The sequence below is a fragment of the Sphaerodactylus townsendi genome, linkage group LG04, assembly GCF_021028975.2.
Source record: "Sphaerodactylus townsendi isolate TG3544 linkage group LG04, MPM_Stown_v2.3, whole genome shotgun sequence".
NCBI lineage: Eukaryota > Metazoa > Chordata > Lepidosauria > Squamata > Sphaerodactylidae > Sphaerodactylus > Sphaerodactylus townsendi.
Genome location: NC_059428.1, coordinates 142,227,304 through 142,237,940, shown reverse-complemented (window position 1 = coordinate 142,237,940; position 10,637 = coordinate 142,227,304).

The following is a 10,637-nucleotide window of genomic DNA, read 5'->3' as shown; positions in this document are numbered from 1 at the left end:
TTTGCTTGTTCCCTTTAAGCAGCGACAAATATCTCCAGCCCTTAAAAGGAAGGGAAAGGCACAATGCAGAGGGTAAGAATAAAACTATTAAGGCTAGTTTTTAAAAATGCTCTTATCTGTTTTATATCTTGGCCAATACAGCAATTCTGGGTCATATCAATAGGAGCATAGTGTCGAGATGGAGAGATGTAATTGTACCTCTCTATTCTGCATTGATTAGACCTCACCTGGAATATTGTGTACAGTTCTGAGCACCGCAGTTCAAGAAGGATATTGACAAGGTGGAATGGGTCCAGAGGAGGGCAACCAAAATAGTAAAAGGTCTGGAATCCATGCCCTACGAGGAGAGACTTAGGGAGCTGGGGACGTTTAGTTTGGTGAAGAGAAGGTTAAGAGGCAACATGATAGCCATATTTAGATATTTGAAGGGATGTCATGTTGGGGAAGGAGCAAGCTAGGACCAGGAGTAATGGGTTCAAGATGAAGGAAAAGAGATTCCACCTAAATACCAGGAAAAACTTCCTGACTGTTCAACAATGCACTACCTCGGAGAGTGATGGACTCTCCTCCTTTGGAGGTTTTGAAAGAGGGGCCGGATGACCATCTGTCAGGAGTGCTTTGATTATGTGTTCCTGCATCCAACTCTATGATTCTATGATTCAATCTGGACTCTGGGAGGCTACAGTAACAAATAGATCATGACCTCCACCTGTGAACCAGAAAACTGAGTTAAACATCACCAAGTAATGATAGAAGTTCCTCTTTTTACCACCCCTTCCCCAATACCAGGAATAATGAATATCTGTTTCTTACTTCAGCTGTGCAGATGAACTATTGAAAAGCAAGAAAGAGGAAATTCATTGTATATAGATCTTCAGAAATATCTTTTTTGCAGATACGGAAAAGTCCCTTCCAGTCTTAAAAACAATATTTGTTTATTAATTCCGTCACCACGCTGCCTGGCCCTGATGTCTTCGACAGAATTTGAACTTCCAGGGTGGGAAATGGAGAACTTAGGAGAAAAGGGTTTTAGGGAAAACACAATCCTGCCTACACAGCAAGGAGGAATTAAATCCGATGTTTCTGCTTATGATGTTGCTTTTATAGCTGAAAAGGAAAACAGAACGTGACTGTTTCTTCAATTTAAATTCAGTACTGCTAAGGTAGCTCTCTACATTGTTTTACATTTCATATAGTTCAGGTTGCTGAATTTTCAGTTTTGCCCATACCTGTAATTTTACCAGCAGCTTGATGTGTAGTTGTTAGCAGGCACTGTCATTTAGTGGATGCTTTGGAAAGAATTGCGGCATTTAGAAGCACAAGTAAGGATCCAGCTACTGGCCAACGGGCCATCTTAAAAACAAGTCACTAGACAACGCCATCTTGCCTCTCAATATATTTCAAGACTGGTGTTTGTTCAAGAAAGGGTTAAGAAAGTAATTTCTTCCTTAAAAAAAAGATCTTGTTTGAGGTGGAGTGAATTTTAACCACCACACGCAGAATAAATTCAAGACAGACCCAGTCGCTGGTGAGAAGCCAAGTATCAGAAGGGGTGGGGGGGAAGGAAAGAAGGCGAGAGCGGCTGAATTTTAATGATTCATTACAGCCCACAATGCTTTTGTCTCCCTTTATCCGGTTCACAATAAAAGGCTTAATTGGACAGAAAAATGGCCGGCTATAGAACTGACAACTAATTAAAGGGTTCTGAATGCCTGATCAGATGCACGTTGGCTTGGAATTCTAAATTGCCCTCTTTTACCAAGGCCACCAGAATAGTGACAGGCTAGAGTGTATATTTCGGATGCCCCACCGGGGAAAAGGGGGGGTGCTTCTGTCGGTACAGTGGCCCAAATCTATTATGTGGCCCGTTTTTGCCATTGTGAGCAGGCATTGTGTCGGCAAACAAGGATGATCCTGCCTGGAACTTTGTCTGGTGACAATAATTGGTGATTTGGGACTTTTTTTTTTTTTAAGGCAGTAAATATTTGAACCCTGGAAAAGAAAGGGAAGAGAGGAAGGACAAATAGATGTGTTTCAAGTGGCCAGAAGTAAGGAGCTCCCTTTCCCAGGTCTGTGTGGAGGCTGATTGGGTGAAGGGATCCTTTTTCAAACTAAACCAAAATTAAATGGATTTCTACCAGAGCCCTCAATTCACAGCCTCTCCAACTAAAAGGAAGGTTCTGTGCTCTGCAGTCAAACCCAGTTGAGTTCACCCCAAAGTAGAGCTCTCTGATGGTTGGAGTTTAAGACTTGGAGCTACATCTTGGAACACAGGGCCTGTTTTCCTCAACTTAATTCCAAGAGGGATATTATTCTTAATTGAAAACTCATAGTTTACTTTTTGACAGTGTGATTCCACCGGGTGACATTCAACACTTATTTTAATGACAAGTGGCATTCACAGAGAGCTGCAGTATCATGAAAATATTTTAAACTGATTTTTACTGTATTTAAACTGTATTTTTATTGCATTTTACTGATCTATTGTTGACTTTCATTGCGTTTGATTGTGCTGTAAACCTTTTAGTTAAAAGGTCATCTATAAATCAAACATAATCGTGACGTTTATTTCAAGGTACCATCCTTTGCTTTAGAAACACACGAAAACTGTTTTAGTTACAGACAGTTTTTAAAATATGTGCTCTCTACAGGGCTGAGACCAATGCGGTGTTTTGTTTTTTTTTAAAGAAACAGAATTGTGCCCAAAGTAATATCAGAACAAAGGATTCTGAACGAGAAGTACTCCTCCTTCGTTTTGATTGAAAAGAGAAGTACAGAAGAACCTTCCAAGTGGAGATGACATCATGCCTTACAAAAAATGGAACCTCGAGTTCCTCTTCTATGTTCTTGCTGGGATCAGAGTTCTGGAACACAAGGGGGGATTTTACATGTGCAGAACAATGGTTTTATTGTAGCTTCCCATTAATAAGTAAGCAGTTTGAAGGAGAAGTGGAATCCTGATGCAATCCCCTGGAAATCTGGTGTTAGTGGGTCCAGGGGTTCATAAAACCATAGAGTGTTGCTTTGAATCCCAGCTAGTTCTGCCAGGTTTGGCATCCTTTGTTTGGGATTGGCAAGGAGAGGACTTACAAATCTTTTAGATTTGCAGAAGTTAGCCTGACTGTTGTCATCCAAGTAGACAGTTTTCCTCTTAGGGTTTAAAAGCAAGCTAAGGAGTCACTTTTGCAAGGGGCGAACAATCTAAGAATTGCACAAGAAGAGGGAAAGCACAGAAATTTGATCAAGGAGGAGATCTGAGCAAAGGAAAATGATGACAATGTACAAGAATTAGGGATGATTTCAGATGTCTGACCCTCTTTCCTCTGACCCAAACGTTCCTATTTTTCCATTTTGCTTCTTCCTTGTACACGTTGGACTAGGGATTCACTATTCACTGTTTCCTCATGCAAAAGTTTGTCCTTCCAATGTATGCATTTGTCAACTTTATCTGAGCATCAGTAAACCAGTGCAGAGGACATGCACTGTATACACAGGTACCTTCTACCCTGGGTACACAGCCTGCATCCACAAATTCAAATGAATCCACTGAAACAAAAACCAGAGAACCGAAACCACTGATTTAGAGAGAGGTAGGGAGAGACAAATAAAAGAAGAAATCAACTAGGAGGCATTTGCTCATGTCTAGGAAGAACTCCATTAGAGTTTGGACCCCAGAAGCAAAGTAAAGTGGATTGATAAATGAGGAGGAGGAGGAATTTGGATTTATATCCCACCTTTCTCTTTTGTAAGGCGACTCAAGGCAGCTTCCGAACGCCTTTCCTTCTTCTCCCCAAAATAAACACCTCATGAGGTAGGTGGGGCTGAAAGAATTCTGAGAGAACTGTGACTGACCAAAGGTCACCCAGTGAGAATGTAGGAGCCATTACACTCTTAACCACTACACTATGATAGCCAGGTATGTTGTGCCTCGTGCCACTTCACATAGGAACACTTCTGAAGCGGCCTAATGAGGAGTCAAATCAGGAGTCCCCAAAGGTCAGTATTGTCTATGCCAGGAGTAGGGAACCTGCGGCTCGAGAGCCACATGCGGCTCTTCTGCCCTTGCACTGCGGCTCCACGAGCCAAGCCGCTGGCCCCATCCTTGCCCGCCCTGCAGGCAGCAGGGCGGGCGCATCCATGCGCTTCTCAGAATGAGCGGAGTAAAAGGTAAAAAAAAACCAATATATACAGTGTTATCTTTATTTTAAATGTCAAAAATTATTTGCGGCTCCAAGTGTTTTCTTTTCCCATGGAAAACGGGTCCAAATGGCTCTTTGAGCGTTAAAGGTTCCCTACCCCTGGTCTATGCAGACTTGCAGAAGCTCTCCAGGGTGCTAGGAAGAAGCCGTTCACACCACCAACTGCCTGGTCCTTTTTAAGTGGCAGTGCTGGAGACTGAACCTGGCCCCTCCTGCATGCAAAACACTGAGCTCAGCTGCCAGAGCCCTTCCCCAAGCTCATTCCAGAGGTCAGTCTTATTTACGCCTCATTTCCTTTGCAAATTGGTAGCCTTTTCCCAGAGCTTCTGGCCAGTCACAAAAAGGAGAGATTTCGTGTCCCAGAGCCACGTCTCCGAGTGAAATATTTGCATAAAGGCAAATCCCCTTCCAGCATTTGGCCAGACCTGGAGTGAAAGGTAAGTCCGTAATACATACCATGTTTGTCCAAAAAGGGTTAATTTGCATGGGCTGCTGTTGTGCACCCCTCTTCCTGCTTTGAGATCCAAGAGGGGAGAAACTGGTGAAGATTAATATTGGGATAAACAATGATTTAATGTTCATGGGTGTAATGGAGGATAGAAGGGTAGATAAAAAAATATAGCTATATGTATAAAATAATGATCAAAGCAGCACATGCAACGATAGCTTTAGGCTGGAAAGAAAAGAAAAAATGGACAATCCAGAAATGGTTGGAATGTATCTGGAAACAAGTGACACTGGACATTTCCAATATAATAACAAAAAATAAACTGTGGCAAGATAAACAGAGCGAAAATTTGAAGATATGGACAATATATGCGGATTGGATGAAAGAAGCTGGAGTCAATGAGGAGATATGGGAGAAGAGATTACAAAGAATGAACTTACTGCTGTTTGTTTGATAAAACTATGAAGAAAATACAGGGGGAGGGGGAAAAAGGGGGAAAAGTATTGTTTGAAAACGAATGAAGAAGAGTATTAATATAAAATGGAATATTCAAATGATACAATAAAAATTATTTTTTAAAAAAAGAGATCCAAGAGGGAAAGGGCGTGGGTTTTCTAGGCTTGATTCCAACTTCCAGCCTACATGAGGTTTCTGGTTCAAAACTCTGTTTTGAAGTGATGGTGTGGCATTTACAGCATTTCCGGTCCTCAGCTGGCAGCTGGAGCTGGCTCTAGTACAAACCTGCTTGAAACCTAAGATGATATGTAAAGTTCAAGGGGAGGCAAGGTATTTTCTGTTCCGACCCTTTAATTTTGACATGTCCCCCTTGCAGCTATTTGCCTGGCATCAAACTAAGTTTTCAGTGCCAGGTGAAAAGCTTTCAATTCCCATTCTGGAGGGCCTTCTCTTCAGTGGCCCCTACCCTGTGGAACACCCTCCTTCCAGAGGTTCGCTGGGAGCCTGCTGTCTTGGAGTTTCAGTACCTGGTGAAGACTATCCTCCTCACTTGGGCATTTGGCTGACTTCCTCCACAATGTCACTGCATCCAGTGGTGGGATTCAGCCAGTTCACACCACTTTGGCAGAACCGGTTGTTAAATTATTTGAATCCCACTGCTGCCTGCATTCCTTTTTTTGTGGGTGGGTGGGGTGGGAACTTTTATATTGTGTTGGATTTTTATTGTTGGGATTTTACAGTTGTACAGTTTTTGCTGTAACTCGCCCCGAGATCACAGTAAAGGGCAAGGAGTACATGTAAATAAATAGAAATAGAATTTGTTGGTTTTCTGGTTTGCATTTTTTTACCTCCACGGGTATACACAGAAGTGCCTCTCTCATTTCTTCCCATTTCAAAACATGATCGTGGTGAGCCTTTCCTTTCCAGATATTCTTTTGTCGCTGGCATTCCTGATCTGATTGGCTGGGGCCTTTTTTATGGGATTTTAAAATGCCGTTTGGGCCTTTTATAGCACTGATGAAGCCAGATGAGGCAAACATGTGGTGGCTTCTTCCTGAAGGCCCCCCAGACTCTGAGACTTCTGCCGCAGCCTGAGCGTATTCAATTCGGTCTCTTCACTTGGCTGGGTCTCAGTGTCAGTCCCTGCGAGCCCTAAAATCTCAGAGCCAAACCTGACTCCCCCCATCTCGGTGTGGGTTGGTGAAAACACTTTTGACCTCATCCTTTTCCTGCACGGAGACGTCTCTTTTTCAGTCAACAGCGGCAAAAACAAAGCTGACTCAACCTCGGCCTTGAAATGCGAGGTAGCATCTGGGCCAGGTGTCTCCAGATGACGTTTTCATCGTCTGTTTTGGCCAGATGAGTCGGCGTCATTTTAAAAGTCTGGGAAGAGTTCACCAGAGCAGGGAAATGCAAAGGAAGGGGATGGCATGATACTGATAAGGGAGCCCAAGAAAACCACCATCGTGTTTTGCTGAAGGCATGGCAACAAGGAATGGACGTGAAGCTTTTCTGCTTTGGGAGAAAACCACCCACTGACAACTCTGGTGAGAGCTGCACTTTATGGAGTTGCAAGTGGCGTTTTAAAACTATCCACTTGATCTTCACGACTTATGGTTGAAGGCCATCTCAGTAAAGGCAGAGGCGTAGCTCCAAGGGGTCGGTGGGCGATGCACCAGGCACGCTCCCCTGTGGGGGTGTGATGAGGGCATTCCGGGGTGGGATGGGGGCATTCTGGGGCGGGACCGGACAGGGGTGGAAAACAAACTGGTGCACCGGGCGTTTTCCCCCCTTGCTACGCGTCTGAGTAAAGGTGACATGTTCAAATGCCTCCTCCAGCATGAAAGCTTACTGGGAGCTCTTGGGCCAGCTGTTCTCTCTCAGCCTAACTAGGTCGTTGTGAAGATAAAATGAAGGAGGGGAGAGAGAAACAGGTACCCCACCCTCAGTCCCTTAGAGGGAAGATTGGATAAAAATATTTTATTGCTTATTAGTATTGATTTCCCTATTCTGTAGATTTTAGATTTCTGGTCTGAATTACTTGTTAAAATTTATGAAAGGATTTTTTAAAAAAAATGTTGGTAAGAGTTCTAATTTAGTTTTATATTTTGCTGAGTATTGGTTGACAAAGCACCTTCAGAGAGCCAGTGTGGTATAGTAATTAAGAGCAGCAGACTCTAATCTGGAGAATTAGGTTTCATTCCCCACTCCTCTACATGAATGGTGAACTCTTATCCAGTAAACTGGATTTGCTTCCCTGTTCCTGCACATGAAGCCTGTTGGATGACCTTGGGCTAGTCACAGTTCTCTCCAAACTCTCTCAGCCCCACCTGCCTCACAAGGTGCCTGCTGAGGGGAGAAGAAGGGAAGGAATTTGTAAGCCAACATGAGTCTCCTACTGGTAGAGAAAAGTGGGATATAAATCCAACTCTTCTATATTGTGCTGATATTAAAACACAAATAACAAAGCTATGGGGGCAGCGGGGAACTGATCCAGACCACAGGTCACACTGATTTGGCTGCATTTTCCTTATATTATGGTGTTGGTAGATCTGGACTTTTAAACTTTGGGTCTATGAGGGGCAGCATTTGCCCTCAGAGCGAGAGAAAAAAGCCCCCGCCCCAATCGACCCATCTTTGTGGCCTTGCTCACATTAAAGTCTCAGATTTCTCGAAGAGGGGCGGGAAATGGGAATCCAGACATCTAGGTGTCTTGTATAGAAGCTAATAAAACTGGGCTGGCGGATTGAAGATGGAGAGTCTGGGGACCATTTAGAGGTATCCATCATATAAATGAGGAGGCGGAGGAAGTCTGGATGATAGTAACCCCATATTAAAAAATTCTGCCTTGTCAACAGGCAAAGTGCTACATGGTGGAAATCAGCCGACATTTGTAGAACTGTGAAACCAGATGTCTCCGAGCAATAACTGGTGCACGAGAACAAGGTGAATGGGAAGAGAGAGAAAGGGGGAACGAGATCACGTCCTTCCAGGAGTCTTGCGTCCAGCGTTCTGCAGCCATGGTTTCTATTAAAACACCCTCCACCAAAGATTGTTCCCATTAATGGGGTGGCCTAGATGCAATGCTGTGTTTGAAGAACACGTCTGCATTTCTAGCAAGCAACATCTGGTGCATAATTTTGGGGTCCAGATGGTGACTGGAGGCCTATCATGTTTTCCCCCCTCCCACAATTTTTATTTTCTTAGCTCTCCCTGAAAGAAAGTGGGGGGTGGGGAATGACTTTTTTAAATTGGAATTTCGTGCAAAATACCATTTGAAGCAAATCTGGGCAAAATTGGCGGTTTTGAGGGACACAAAAAGGGTAAGGCTGGTACATTTGCTCCATTGTGTCATTAGATGGATGTCACTGGATGCCTCCCGAGAGTGACTGTGCTGATATTTCCTAAGGCAAAACAGCAGAGAGAACCAAAAGATTTTTTATAAGACTAATTCTGGAAGGATGGGGGAGAAGATGTATCCCCAACTCCACTTATTCAGGACTCAGGATATGGCCTCTTTCATTGAATAGTTGGATTTATATCCCCGCTTTCTCTCCTATAGGAGACTCAAAGACAATCTCCTTGCCCTTCCCACCTCACAACAAACACCCTGTGAGGTGGGTGGGGCTGAGAGAGCTCCGAAGAACTGTGACTAGCCCAAGGCCACCCAGCTGGCGTGCGTTGGGAGTGTACAGGCTAGTCTGAATTCCCCAGATAAGCCTCCACAGCTCAGGCAGCAGAGCAGGGAATCAAACCCGGTCCCTCCAAATTAGAGTACACATGCTCTTAACCACTACTCCACTGCTGCTCCTGTTGTTCCCTACTTGGCCCAAAAGCAGAAGACTGAAAGTCCCTCATTCAAATGTTGCCTCAGACACAAACTCACTAGGGTCGTTTCCAGAGGTGGGATCCAGCAGGTTCTCACAGGTTATTTGTGTGTGCCAAGAGGGGGTTACTAATTGGTGATTTTGCCATGTGATTTTTGCCTTAGTTACGCCCCTCCTCTCAGCAGTAGCATGCAGAACTTGAAGCAGTCTAGCAGGAGGTGCACCGGTGTGCGTGGCAGCCTGCGCCTGCGTGCATTGGTTTCCCACCCAAGGACCGGCGCAGCAGCTGCGTCCTTGCCACAGCCCCGCCCAGGAATGCCCCACCCCTGGAATGCCCGACCACGCCCCTGCCGTGCCCCACCCAGCCCCATTGGCGCTACACCACAGTTTGAATCCCACCACCATGGGAACCTGTTACTAAAGTTTTTGGATCCCACCACTGGTCGTTTCCCCACTTACCTCCTGCTGCGTGCTACTCTCCCCAAGTAGCGCGAGGTCCCCTGGCACTCCCCATTACAGAAGCGGGGACAACGCAGCCGCCCCGATGCTGCCTCTGTCGTGCCCCCTCAGCGCGCGTCATTCCTGGCGCTCCTCAAAACGGCGCCTTTTGATGGCCCCGTGGTGGTGGTGAAGCCCGGGAGCGCGCCAGAAATGAAGCGCGCTGGGAGTAGCGCGCAGCAAAGGGTGGTCGAGGTAAGTGGGGAAACGACCTAGGTCACCTTTCAGGAATTACTCTGGTCCAACCTACATACAATATTGGAATCTAGATGGTGACTTCGGACCTATCATGTTCCTGCCCTCTGCGCCCCCCCCCCCCGAGCCAATTTTTATTTCTTCGCCTCTCCCCAAAAGAAACTGAGACAAGAGGGAAATTACAGTTTTCACTGAAATTTTGTCCAAAATACAATTCAATACAAACCAGTTCAATTTCTGACTACATAGAGAGAGAAGTTTTTAAGTTATAGTAGGGGAGGACTGCTCAACCAATAGCCCAGGTAACTTGTCTCCCTACCAAGCTCAATGCAGCCCACCAGTGGTGGCGCATCAGTGGCTTAAGAAACCACCTATTTTGGCTGCCTTGCAGGGCTACCCAACAGAAGCTGCTTGCAAGCCGAAGACGGGCCACGGAAGCCCAGCAGTCAAGTTTTGTCTGCACTGCCAAACTGTTTTAGTCCCCACTGAGGGCAGCCATGAGAACTCCAAACTCACATATGCCTCATAATTCAGTTTTCGTAGGGGTGAGCATGTCATCCATAGGGAAGAAGGGTGGGGGTGGGAGAAAAGTAGTTAACCCCTTCCTTATCACATTCCATTTCCCAGCCGTATCAGAGGCCAGAGTTTAGCCTTGTTCAGGGGAAAATTGCCTAGTGGGAAGGTTTATTGGGGGATGGGGGTGGAGAGGGACAATTACCATGTGGGGAAAGCATTCCCCCTTGCCCTGCAAATGGCAGCTCCATTCAGCAGGAGAACACATTGCCTTTCCCAAAGTAATGGGTAGTTCTCAGTGCCGATAGTATCATAGAATCCTAGAGTTGGAAGAGACCCCGAGGGCCATCAAGTCCAACCCCCTACAATGCAGGAACGTACAATCACAGCACTCCTGGCAGATGGCCATCCACCCTCTCTTTAAAAACCTCCAAAGAAGGAGACTCCACCACACTCCAAGGTAGCGCATTCCACTGTCAAACAGCCCTGACGGTCAGGAAG